The following is a 14,052-nucleotide window of genomic DNA, read 5'->3' on the forward strand; positions in this document are numbered from 1 at the left end:
AGCCTGACACAAATGAGAAAGACAATCCAGCATAACAAATAGTAAGTTGTGCTTTGCCTGTGGCATTTTCTGGCTCCATCAATAATTATATAACACAACAGTCACTGATTTCTCAGCTCTGGATCAATAATGGGTTTCACATCCCCTCCAGAACTGGTTGTTGACCAAGGGGCTTGCACAGACCCCCACCCCATCCATGGCAAAAATCAATTCTTCCATAACTGCCTGTGTGCTTGGAATGCCAGCATTAGAGCAATGGAAAAATATGGATTTTAATAGCACTGAACTCACAAATATTTCTCATCTGCCACCATAAACCCAGTTTGTCCAGTAGCTTCAAAGGGAAATTCTCAATCCAAATGATACATACAATGGGATCTTTCATAAAACAATAGCAACTATAAATATATGGCACATTCATAGAAGACAATCACAAGATGAGTTTAATTTGTCCTATGACCAACATATCCCATATTATAACACATAGACTGATGGTGTAGTATCCATATGTTTAGTACAATTGGATGATAATATCAATTTTTGGGATGAACACTCTGACTTAATCCAAAAATATCCTATTACATACCACATATCCCATTTGGTTGTCTGATTTGATTTAGTTAAATACACAAGGACCTTCATTCCTCTTTTCTAGTAAACTTTCGTAGCAGGAGTGTATGAATGAGGGCAAAATTGTGAAATTTTTTTTTAGCTTCTACTATATTCTCCTATAGAGTTACTCTAATTGATAGCCATAAAAATGGAAGAGGAATATAGCACACTAATTAAACTTCATTCTGCACTTTAAAAATTAACAAAACAAGAAAATGATGGAGTTGGACAAGGTTATCAACAGACTAGTACCTCACCGGTCCAGGACCCAAGTACTATACGTTGTACCAAACTTCCTAAGTTGAAACACAGTTTTGGTTTCTAGAAGCCATACTCCCAAATAATCTTCCCTGCAGTTAACTGAATGCTTGTGCCCTCTCCCTCCACCCGGTCCCCAAATTCACTTGTTTAAAATCTAGCACCTGATGTGATGGTATTAGGAGGTGAAGCATGTTGAGATCATGATTGTAGAAACCTCCTGGATAGCATTACTGCCATTTTACTTGGGATCCCAACGAACTCACTCACTCTTGTAATGTTTAGGACACAGAAGATGACTGTTTAGCATTTGGAAAACAGGTCCTCAGCAGCCATCAAACCTTCTGGCACCCAGATCTTGAAGTTCTAGCCTGCAGAATTTTGAGAAGTGTTTGTTTCAGCTTCTCAGTCTAAAGCATTATGTTATAGCGTTCCATTCCACACACCTCAATAAAACAAATTCCTATGATCCTTAGGAAATACAACTAAAAAAATCTGAGTGTGATAAGCATATTCACAAAATACTGTTATCAGGGCAGTATCATCTAATGTTTCACAATCACCCCACTGGCTCCATCTACTTGTTGGTTTACCCTTAGTTGATGGCAACTCTGTTCTCTGAGTTGCTTGGACCCTACAGTTGTTAACTCTCTTGTACTCAACCTCCAATCCATCACTGACCCAGCAGCTCTACCTTCAGCATGTATCCCTCATATTACCATTTTTCATGACCTTCCCTGCTACCTCCTTGCCCCAAGATCACATTGTGTCCATCTGCATGTACAATAGCTTCTTAAATACATCTACAGGAGGATGTCACTTGCCACATTCATCCTCCTGTCCGATTATTATGATCAAAAATATCCATTTAAATCCTCAATCAGAATACTCATCTTTCTGTTTAACCTTTCCATGGTTCTTCCTCTTATTCAGAGAAAAATTAAGCCCTGACATGGTTTACAAGATCCTACTCAATCTCATTCATTTCAATTATCTCCTGCTCATTCTGAACCTAACATTTTGCCTTCTGATAACTCCATGCATGTGTTGCCTTTACCATTCTTATGTCTGTACCTTCTTGCTGGGTCACTTTTCCCTCAGATATATCCATCCCTTGTTCACATACTTCCCTCAAGAATTTATCTCAATGTCAGCTTTCCTTACCTTCATTTAAAAAAAAATAAAATTGACCCTTTCACACTGCTCCAGCTGTTTACCTAATTTTCTTTGTTACAACTAACTTCAGATATACTATGTAATTTACTTTCTCTATAGTGTATTTTCTTGTCTTTCCCCATTAGGGTATGAGCTCTATCTGGTGAGGGGTAGGGAGGGGAAATAGTTTGTTTTGGTCAATGCTATAACCCCCGAACCTTGCAGAGAATTATTCAGGAAACATTTGAATATGTTAATGTATTCATTAGACAAATCAATTACTGCTAAGTCTGAGGTTCCAAATAGGGAAGTGAAGGAAAAAATTTGGGGGTAAATCAAGCCTTCTTTGTTTATTTTTTATTATCTCCAAAGGCATATTCTTTCCATGACACTGTAGGAAGTTGGTTCAAGCTATGCATGTGGCCTACTTCATTAGATATCTGGTCACAAATGTTGGAGATGATCAGATGTTAAATAAGGTTCTTAGGAAATGTTCAGGGGAAAAAGTGGGAAATGGGTATGTTTATGTTTTTCCTTCAATAACAGAGCATTTAAAATTTTGTTTAAGTTACACAAGTTTCATGTTATTTCATATATACAGATTTAGGAACAGTGATGCTTCCCACCCTACTGTCCCTCCCGCCCATGTTCCAACCTTTCTTCTTCCTTCCTCTCCTATTCCCACTCTTAATTTTTACAAAGATCTACTTTCAGTTGACTTAATTATCATAAAGTTAACCCTAAACTAGGTAAAGAACTTAACAAACAGTACGAAGAAAAAAAGGGGGGGGTGTTGTTGGCGCTCTGGCATAGTGGTAAAGTCGCCACCAGCGGTGCCAGCATCCCATGTGGGTGCCAGTTTGAGTCCCGGCTGCTCCACTTCTGATCCAGCTCTTCTGTGGCCTGGTAAGGCAGTGGAGGATACCCTGCATCCTCGTGGAAGACCCAGAGGAGCCTTCTGGCTCCTGGCTTTGGATTGGCACAGCTCCAGCCTTGGTGGCCAATTGGGGAGTGAACCAGCAAATGGAAGACCGTTCTCTCTGCCTCTCCTCTCTGTGTAATTTTCTCTTTCAAATAAATAAAAACATTTAAAGAAACAAAAACCTGTTCCTCAAGAGAAGAGACAAGGGCTGTGAACAATCACTGAATGTCACACTGTCCATTTCATTTCAGTACATTACATTTTAGGTACTCTATTAGTTATCTTAATCAGGGAAAACATACAGTATCTTTTTAGGGGAACCAGCTTATTTCACTAAGTATAATGGTTTCCAGTTTCATCCACTTTGTTGCAAAAGACAGGATTTCATTTTTTTAACTGCTGAGTAGTACTCCACAGTGTATATATACCATAATTTCTTTATCGAGTCAACAGTTGATGGACACCTGGGTTGATTACATATCTTAGCTATTATGAATTGAGTTGCAATGAACATGGGTGTACAGATAATTCTCTCATATGCTGATTTCATTTCCCTTGGGTAAATTCCCAGGAATGGGATGGCTGGATCATATGGTAGGTCTATATTCACATTTCTGAGTTATCTCCACACTGTCTTCCACAGTGGCTGCACCAGTTCACATTCCAACCAACAGTGGATTAGGCTATCTTTTTCCCGCACATCCTCACCAGCATTTATTGTTTCTTAATTTCTATATGGGAGCCATTCTAACTGGAATGAGGAGAAACCTCATTATGGTTTTGCTAAAGGGTGGGCCAGAAGTCAAGTAGTTTCTCTTGGTAAGCATACCCTGCTGTTGAATCTCAAGATAGCAAAATCGTGGAATCAGAGTCTGGAAAAAGGAGATGATAGTTAGGGAGCCTCATGGAGGGAGACAGTATGTGATATTCTGATTTCTACCTTCTTTTCATGATTGCTTCAAGATGTGATTCCTTTATTTCTTTAGTCCTGGATATCTGCTGTGTCTGTGTCTAGGGCAGGTCATGAGTGGATGAAATGAAGTAAAGCATACTTGACATAAGTACAAGTCTTATTAAACTAGCCAGAGGACACTAATATTTGAAATATTTCCCTAGTATGGAAATTCAAAGCATTTCTATGTACAGTGTGTGAGCCATATTGTTATTCAGCTGAACTGATCACACAGTCCAGAAAGCTGGAATCCATCACTATGTGCTAGTTACCCAGGCAAAGAAGAATTTATGAAGATAATATTAATGCTGCCCAGCCACCTGACCACTAGGGCTCTCTTTCTGAAGATACCTTACATTTGTTTGCATAAAATCAGGCTGCTGTAACAAATACCGCTTTTTACATTTTTTTTTCCTTTAGATATGTGCAATGGAACAATATAAACAAAAGGAGCAAAAGAGAAAAGAAATTGTCTAACATAAAGTCAGCAAAACAAAAACTAGGATGTTGTGTACTTTTATTTGCTTCCTCAGAGAAAGAGAAGACAAGTTGTATCTGACCCAAGCAACTCCTTGCAAACTAACTGTAGCACTTGGAAAACCCTTCATATAAACAGTAACAGGTAACTAGTCAGAAAATAGACTGAACAATAAACTGCAAATAACCTTGTTACTCAGAGTTGAGAGGTGGAATTCAAAAATGAGTTTGATCATCAGAAAATCTATCTCATTGATAAAGCCAAGGAGTAGGCACAGTTAGATGATTTTTTTTTTAATCTGACCATAGCAGTTTTTGACTCAGCATTAATCCTCTTTAGATGGCACAGAAATGGTCTTAAAAGCCAAAATGGGGAGTAAGCATTTAACCTACCAGTCAAGATGGCTGCATCATACACTGGAGTGCCTGACTTCAATTCCCAAATCTGGTTCCCAACTTTAGCTTCTTACCAGTGCAGACTCTGGGAGGCAGTAACAGTGGCTTAAGCAACTGGGTTCCTGCCATCCACACAGAAGGCCTGAATTATGTTCCTGGCTCCTGGCTGTGGCCTAATCCTACTTGTTGAACATATTTAAGGAATGAATCTACAGATGGAATCTCCTCCACCCACATTAAAATTTAAAAAAATTTAAAAATATCTAAATGGAAGGACCATTACAGTAGCCTTCGAAACCACTAGCATAATTTGTTTTCACAGTCCCACCTGCTATAAAGCTCCTAGTACTGATACAACTATGCAAATCTACTCTTATGACATCCAAGTTCCCAACATTCAGCCTCATTTTTAGATTCACCTTGACAGTCCATGAAAGATAGAATAGATAAGAAAAAAATGTTCAGGAAATCAGGAAAGGTATTGATGTTCCCAGTCTTTTGGGATCAATAATGGATGTGGAATGAATTTCTATAGACGATGAGAATCTTCCCCCTGCTGCTTGGCTTCAATGTGATGTTTCTCACCCCCAGCTTTCTAAGACTTTGACTCTATCTTGAGCAGGAAGTTATGTTTAAGTAGTTTGTCTCTGAGATCAAAGATTGTCACTAGCAGAGTCCAGGAATAACAGACTATTCAAATTTACCTACCTGTGCCCACATACAGATGGATTTGGCATATGAGTAGAACTAGTAACGCTTACCTGGTCCACATTCAGCATCACTATATATAGTTCTTAAATGCTTTGATATTTGGAAGTCTTCATTCCAATACACTGATGAGGCCCATCTTCATAAACTATATCCTTCATTGAATTTAGCATACTTGTAATTGATTAACTGTGACAACAGCTGTTTGTTCACTGCTTTATCTAAGGCACTCAGAAAAATCCCCAGCAATAATATTCATTATAGAGGTAATAGATGAGCAGATGAATGAAGGATGAAGGCCATTTCTTCTCACTTACCCTTCCCCCCATTCCAAATAAGAATTGAGTTATTTTAGGGCTTTTTACTAAAATGGCAAGTTTCTGAGCTCAGCTCCAGAGTAGGAATCTGCAGCTTCACGTTCATGTGGATTGATAGGAATAGTGGTAATGGTCCACTCCTCCTCAGCTGAGAATGCTCACAGCAAGTCATCACTGTTTATACACAGAAGACTCTGATATTCTCCACTAATATGATTTGAGTGGGATGCTGGAATGGAACAAATGTGTACCACGACGTTCCTGAAACCAGGGATTTGAATGTCAACTTGGTCTTTCCCTCCCTTAGTATGGGGGAGAGGGATGTTGGTCTGACTTCATTTTCTCCAAATATAAAGAGATTTCCTTGCAGAGGGACTGGGAAGATAAAAATGAGAATTTTTAAGAAAGGCTAAGTATGACAAAGTATTAGTAATTAATTAGTAAATTAGTAAAATATTGGTATTTATAATATTTATGGTAACAAGTTTCATGTTTACACAAGTATGATTAACAAACCCAGGTAGGCTCATGCCCTATACCTGGACATGAGACCCGGCAACAGCTATTGTGTGGGTTCATTCTCTACAACTGATTATCTGTGTTAGTCCTTCTGAACAGCATCAAAATCAGATCATTCCTGAAGCATTAAAGTTACTCAAAAATGTCAATCAAGTCTAGATGTTCTGAATGCCTCAGGCTCATGCTGTTGGAGTGGAGGGTCAGGGACTGGGAATGACAGACTCGGGCCGAGGACTATGTATTTACATTTGTGTCCAGATGCTGAACAACTGTGCATCTTCTGTCTTGATAACCCGAGACACTACATCCCAAGGCCAAGTCATTATCATGTAAACTGTCACTTCATTACCAATAAGCAGATGTGTGACTTGGAAAAATAAAATTGATACTGAGAAGTTGGGTTGCTTGCTACAGCAAACACCTAAAAATGTGAAGTGCCTTTGCAATGGGGTAATAAGCAGCAGCTAGAAGAGCTCAGAAATGCATGTGAGAAAAGCGTACACTGTGTGAACAGACTGCGAAGGGGAATTCTGGTGATGGTTCAGGAGAGGAAGTGAAGAAAAAGCCTCAATCTTCCCAAAAATATTTAAACGGTCATGAACAGAGTAAAGACCAGTCTGATAAAGTCTCAGAGGGAAATAGAAAACATGTCAATGAAAACTGGACAAAAAGTAATCCGTGTCATAAAATGGCAATGCATTTCAATGAACTGCATTTACATTCCAGTGTTCTGTGAATGGCAGAACTTGTGAGTGATGGAAATAGCATACTTGGCAGAAGAAAATTTTTAAACAAAGTGCTGAAGGAGCAGAAGGAGTTTAACTACTTTTGGTGAAATGCAAAAGGGGGGAAATGATTTAAGGATAGAATTTTCAAATGAAAGAGAAGTAGACTTTAAAGAGCTAGAAAATTCTCAGCCCGACCATATCATAAAAAAATGAGAAAGCTTCTTTGAAAGAGAACAAGGGCATGGTTGAGCCACCATTTACTGGGGGAGGTTGGGGAGGTGGTGGGAGTCTATGTCTATTCATCAAGACAAGGGAAAAACAAAGGCATTCCAGAGGTGAGGGCTTCCCTCTTACCATATGCCCAGAATACAAGAAACTTGAGGGCAGAATGATTTCAAGGCTCTGTTTTGAACCCTGACTGTGCAGTACAAACCATAGTAATCACTCCTCTGGAGGATAAAGGGAGTAAATCTTAGTGGCATTTGTACAGTGCCTTTTCCACCACAGCATTGAGTTCACCGACTGTGGGAGATGTCTACCTCACCTATATTTCAATAGATGGAGCCTCTGATTCTCCCCTGAAGCAGATACCACGGCAAAAGTAGGACCATTGCAAGCATGCTCCACTGGGGCAATACCCAGTGAAGTTGTCTGGCGCTATCAGCATCTGAGTCCAGCCTGGGAGAAGAGCAGGGATGTCCTCTAACCTTTTAGAGTTGCCATGTTGACTGCACCTAACAAAGAAGTAGAGGAGAGGCAGGATACCCCAAGTGATGGGGTACAGTGCTGCCCAGAACTTTCTTTTATTTATTTTTTTAAAGTTACACAGAGAGAGGAGAGGAAGAGAGAGAGAGGTCTTCCATCCACTGGTTCACTCCCCAATTGGCCACAACGGCTGGAGCTGCACCGGAGCCAGGAGCTTCTTCCAGGTCTCCCACGTGGGTGCAGAGTCCCAAGGATTTGGGCCATCTTGTACTACTTTCCCAGGCCACAGCAAAGAGCTGGATCGGAATTGGAGCAGCCCGGTCTCAAACCAGTGCCCATATGGGATGCCGGCGCTTCAGGCTAGGGCGTTAACCCTCTGCACCACAGCGCTGGCCCCGCCCAGAACTTTCAAGGCTCCATCATCCCTGCCTAGTAAAGCTGTTTTGGCTCTGCTCCAGTCAGCCTGATGGTATGCCATTTTTTCCTCTGTTGCATTTGGGACTTGAGACATGTCTCTACTTCTTCCTTCCCTGATCTTCCTTCTTGGGATGAAACTGTCTGTCCTATCCCACCATTGTATTGGAAGCACATTATCCATTCATTTCATAGGTTCATAGTTGGAGAACAATCAGGCTCAGAGCTAATTGTATTGAGTTTCATTCCTCTGATGTAAAAGTTATTTGCATGAAACTATTGTCTTTACATATTTGAACTGATGCTGAAATAAGATAAAATGTGTTGGAGGGCACTGGGATTGAACAAACATATTTTGCATGTGAGAACAAAGTGATTTTGGGTGGAAATACTAGCAAAATCCTATGGTCTCAATGCTTGTGTCCTCCTGTATGTGAAATCTTAACTTCCAAGGTGATGGCAATACGAGGTAGGGACTTGGGAGGGTCTCTTGAGTGGGATTAGCCCCAAAAAATAGGCTCCAGAAAGCTGTCTTCCTCCTTCCACAAGGTGAGAACACAACTAGAAGTTTCTACCTAAGAGGGACAGTCCCTCACCTGATGTCAAGTCTGCTAGTGCCTTGATATTGGATTTTCTAGCTTTCAGAAGAGAGAAAAATAATTTTCTGTTCATTAGTTATTCAGTTTATATTATTTTTTCAGATTTTAAAAAATTTTCAAGGAGAACAGCTTTCATGTATTTCAATGAATTTCAATTCTAAGAAGAAACTATACTTGCCTCCCTTTCACTTTGCCTTCCTCAATCCCCTCCTGCCTTCATTTTTTTTTAATTTTTGCAAAAACATAATTTTTATTATGCTATACTGGTGTGATCATGTTAAGACAATACTGTGCAATTTTGATTAAAAATAAAGCTTTAAGTACACCAGTTTCTAATCATCTTCATTTGGGGGAGCCTTTTTTAAGTGAAGGTTTGACCTTTCACGTGACACCTGGATTCTTTACACCAACAAAGCAGCCCAGGAAATATATGCCAGTGGCAATGTCTAGATGACTACATGTTTGGTGCTCCCAGTGTTTACCAAACATCAACATCGGTGAGCTCGCCACAGAAGCAAGCTAAGCAGCTCTTCCCTCAAGAATTTTTTTTTTTTTTTTGAGTATGTGGGGGGCGGGGGAAGGCTCAAATTCTTTTAATACCTAAAAAAATGTTACTACAAATATTTAAACATTGGAACAAAATGATAAAATAACTTGTAATAACACAGTATTTGTCACAGTAAGTTTAGACCCAGAGATGATGTTTTTCTGAGTTTATTACTTGTTTATACAAATATTAGCCTAAGATTCAACTGTGGTTAAATTTGACAGCATCCTTTTGAAGAGGATCAAACAGTTCTAAGAATCTAGATAGAAAACAAAATAGTGAAAACACTTGATCACCACCTAAAGGAATATGAGCACTATCATATATAATCAAAAATCAATTTTCACTTGGTTTTATAAAGTTTATACTTATGCTCAGATACATCTGTATACTTACATTTAGTAAGTATTTTATTAATTGCTATGTTAACATGAAATACACAATTTTAATCATATTCAATATATTGAAGACAGCATCTACGAAATTGTAAATAAGTGCTCTTTATAGCAAAACATCTGGAAGTTTTATTGCAAAGTATTGAATACGTTTATGACCTTGAGAACTCACAGCTCCTCACTCTGCAAAGTTCTGGTTGTCCTTGTGTGTGCCACTGTTCAACCCTTGCATCTCCTCATTCACTAAATGTCTCAAGAACGCATGTCCTAGATGTTTACAAGGAATCATCTTGTAGCCACACTTGTTTCTAAACATGCTGCTTCACACCTTCCATAGGACAGGTTAATGATTATTTCTGGTTTTAGATGCCATCTGTTACCTTTTCTGCAGGGCCAAAGATCCTGTTTATGTCAACAAAATTAATTAAGCAACCTAGTGATGATGAATTTTTGAACATGATGTGGATGTTCACGGAAACCATATGATTCAACATTACACTTTATTTTAAATAAGATGTAATAATGCAGAGTACACATAGTATAACTAGAAAAGTGGTTCAAAGAAAAGGGTACCACTGAGAGGTGGGAGGACAAGTGGTGGAGGGACTGGCATTAGGTCAGACTGACACCTCCTTCTCCGACATTAGGGAAACAGAGTCTTTCACAATTAAGAACTCTTAGTTTCTGAGCAAACACTAATTGAGTCTTTTCTGTGCCCCAAGTACACTGTCACCTATTACATGACAGGCCATTGAGATAAAAGTACCTCAGTGTCCCTGTGTAGCTATCAAGCGATTTCTAGTAGGCCATATTCACTTGACACTGAACTGAACTTCAGAATACTCTACCTCACTCCCTGAACAATGTTTCTTATCTAATGCTTGATTTCATGATGTCTTTCCACACTCAATACTTGAAACCTGAGCACTTATACACTTCCTTAAAACATTATTTTTATAAAATGTTAACCATGAAATAGTATTTAACCTCAATTGAGAAAACTTGTTAATTCTTGGAGCTTTTCAAATAACACTTCTTGTTTATATATTCAATGCTCCCCAGGATTGTGTATAATTCTTATAATATTCAAGGATAGAGTCAAAGTACTGTTACAGAATGCTTTCCCATTTACTATTATTATAATAATATTGACGGAGTAGGCTTAAACTACTCTTATTATCAGGTGTTAAACTTTTCACTGAATCATGCTGTCAATATGGTGAAACTCCTCTTGGTTCAAAAGAGGCTTCCAATGTAACTTCTCCAAAAGGTCTAATCTGGTAACTAATCCTTAATTCATTATCCTTTTCTGGCATAGACATACTTATGAGAAGTCTAATTGTAATAATTTTGAGTATACATAGGAGTCATAAATTCTGCCATTGGACCATTGCCTTAAGTAGCCCCAAGAGTAACATAGTAACATATTCTGGGCTTCTGCACCAGCTATAGGCAAAAACTAAATGCTAAAGTCCTGTGTTACAAATAGTAAAAACTGTCATCACTAGAGAGTTAGATAAAAATGGGTCACATACATAGTCTATAATGGAAAAGAAGAAAGTGGATTTCTACATAGCTAGAAAGAAGTACGCTAGAAAAATTGTATAAGTGGTTTTGCTGCCATTCTACTGGTAGAATTCTTAATGTACAAAATTCCTAAGGTCTATCATGAGGCAACTAAGGAATCAATTATGAGACAAGAAAGAAGAGTAAATAAGTATCTAGAATAGGTTCTATTCTACAACCTTTCTCATTAATCCATAAGCCAATATTCAGATTATAATATATAAGATATCCATATATCTCAGTTTATATCAAACAGCCCTCTTGATGCTTGTGGTCTCAATGTACTTACTAATAAAGTTCAGTTTCATTGTCAGAGGTAGCTCAGCTTGAACAATATATTATATGGTCACCCTACTATTGAGCCATCAGACAAATGATTGAACTCCCTTCAGAGTACTCTGACATTAAAAGGAATGGATCTCTTTGTTATCTGTTGCTGTCATCACTATTATTTAATACCAAGCAAACAGCACTGGGTGTTGCAGACAGAAATCAATAAAAGGCATGACTATAAGCCTTCAGGAGAGAATACAGAATCTCATTGTGGGGAGAGGATTTTTGAAGTAGGTATCATTTTATGTTCACTAAGACACAATTCATTGTTTAGATTCCACAGAAATGCCACTACTGGCTTTGGTTTAATATTTACCTAGTAATTCAAATCCATACCTACAGAATCCATGATGGTAAAGAATTGCTCATGCCTCTGCCCTGAATTATTTTGCCTCTACAACACAAATATTACTAGTCAATCCACAAACTTTATATCAGAAATCTATTATATTTTAACACTCTTCTTGCCACTATGGGATATAGAAGCAGCACTAGTACTTTGCCTCTAAAGAGTTCACATTTTACATTCTGATTCAAAACCACAGCAGTCACCTACGTGATAACTATATGGCAGCAACTCTTCCAAGTACTTTTTAAAAAACATTAAGAAAAGAGCTACTGAAAAATAAAAGGCTTAAACTTAGGTCTAAAGATTCAGAGAACTTCAAAAGATCAAATGGGACAGCATAAAGAAAAGAGCAACTTCGATAATGATATGTTCAGGAGTCAGTGGCTAAAATGAGGTTCAATTGGAAAGAAATTATAAATAGGGTTAGATAAGCACAATGGAGTCAAGTTAGTGATTCTTCAGAAAATTTGCATAGGTGTTTGGACTTGACCTAATATATGCTGTCAATAGTAAAAATCGTTATAATATCTGCTATTTCCATTGCATTTGGGCTTTTTATACTGCAACCTGAGACCACTTCAACCCCATCCATGTCACTGGGTAGGAAAAATATTCAATGCCTTCTTACTTTTAGTTCTGAAGAACACCTGTAGTGAGTAAATGTGATACAATAAATTGTATATTAATGTAATTAAAATATTCCAAAGGATTTGTGTAAACAAATACATGTATCGAATCTGGGCTTAAATATCTCTCTTCATGTTTTTACTTACTCCCCAACATCATATACCCAGATGATAATTTCAGGGTCCAGATACTTAGACATTTTCTAATTTGCAAAGGTTATCATACTAATCCTTTTTCTTAATGTTCTTCCACATTTGCTGTCATTAAGACTCACAGGTTCCATAAAAATATTACCACGTGAATATATCTCCCTGCAGTCACAACGAGCCATCTACTAAGATCCTTACATACTTGGTATTTTGTCGATAGTGATTATTTGATAACAGGTGAGGTTTGGGCCATGTGAGTCTGTCTTCTCTTTCCTCTTTTAGGCTGTGATTACTGCAAGAGCTGTACTCTTCCATTTTCTTGTACAACCATCATTATGCATTATTATTTAGCATTTAATGAGAAACAATAGTTTATTGTAGGAGAGTATGAATCAGTTTTACACAGCTGAAAGATAATGACCACAAAAAAATAGCCACATTAGTACTAGCCAAAGGGATTAAAAATAATAAGAATACTAAGTATATGTAAAGCTTTTGAATCAAAAGGATAGTAAGAGAAAATAGACTAAGTAAATGGGGCAGGCATAAAATCAATGACTACTCAACAATGGCAGAAATACTGAATCATTTTTCAGCAGTGCACCAAAGAACAGTAAACAATTAGGGAATGATGAAGACACTGCTAAAATAGCTACCGATGAAAGGCTGGTAAGAAAACACTTGGAACAACAGAACATTTACAAATTAGGAGTCCCCTGCCAGAATTATTGACACAGTACAATGGAATAAGTGAGGGGGGAATGATTGAACAGATTTTTGCAAATGGAATTTGAGGGCACAGGGAATATTTTCACATTTTTTCCAACAGAACTACTGAACCAGGCTACCAAGACAGAGTCAATGAGTTTTAGAAGTATAAAAAATTAAGACATCAGGAAAAATCATGTCTAACACCCCGTGATTTCTTTCCATGATTATCATTTGCCCACTGATTCTTCATTCAACATCCTGACCAGTACTTCTCAGTTGCCCTGGCTCTTTGGTCCACAAAGTCTAACTTCTGCTCCAGTCTTATTTTTTTCCATAGGTCTGCATTCTGCTAACATAATCACTAGGTAATCTGTTGGTACATGAATGTTAACTAAAGAGAATTCAGTAGTTTCTATGTAATGGTCACTGAATGTCAGGTGCTATGAAGGACGCAAACCTGAATCTGACAGAAATGCAGTTACTTCAGCAGGGGCCAATGAATTAGTGATGTGCTCACACCTGGCTTCACTGTCTGGGAATGTGGTTTCAATTCCTCTCACGCCACAATTCAAGGGTCTCCTGACAGATTACCCGCACTATTCCAAATGCCTAC

Source organism: Oryctolagus cuniculus, chromosome 4, assembly GCF_964237555.1.
Source record: "Oryctolagus cuniculus chromosome 4, mOryCun1.1, whole genome shotgun sequence".
NCBI classification, from domain to species: domain Eukaryota; kingdom Metazoa; phylum Chordata; class Mammalia; order Lagomorpha; family Leporidae; genus Oryctolagus; species Oryctolagus cuniculus.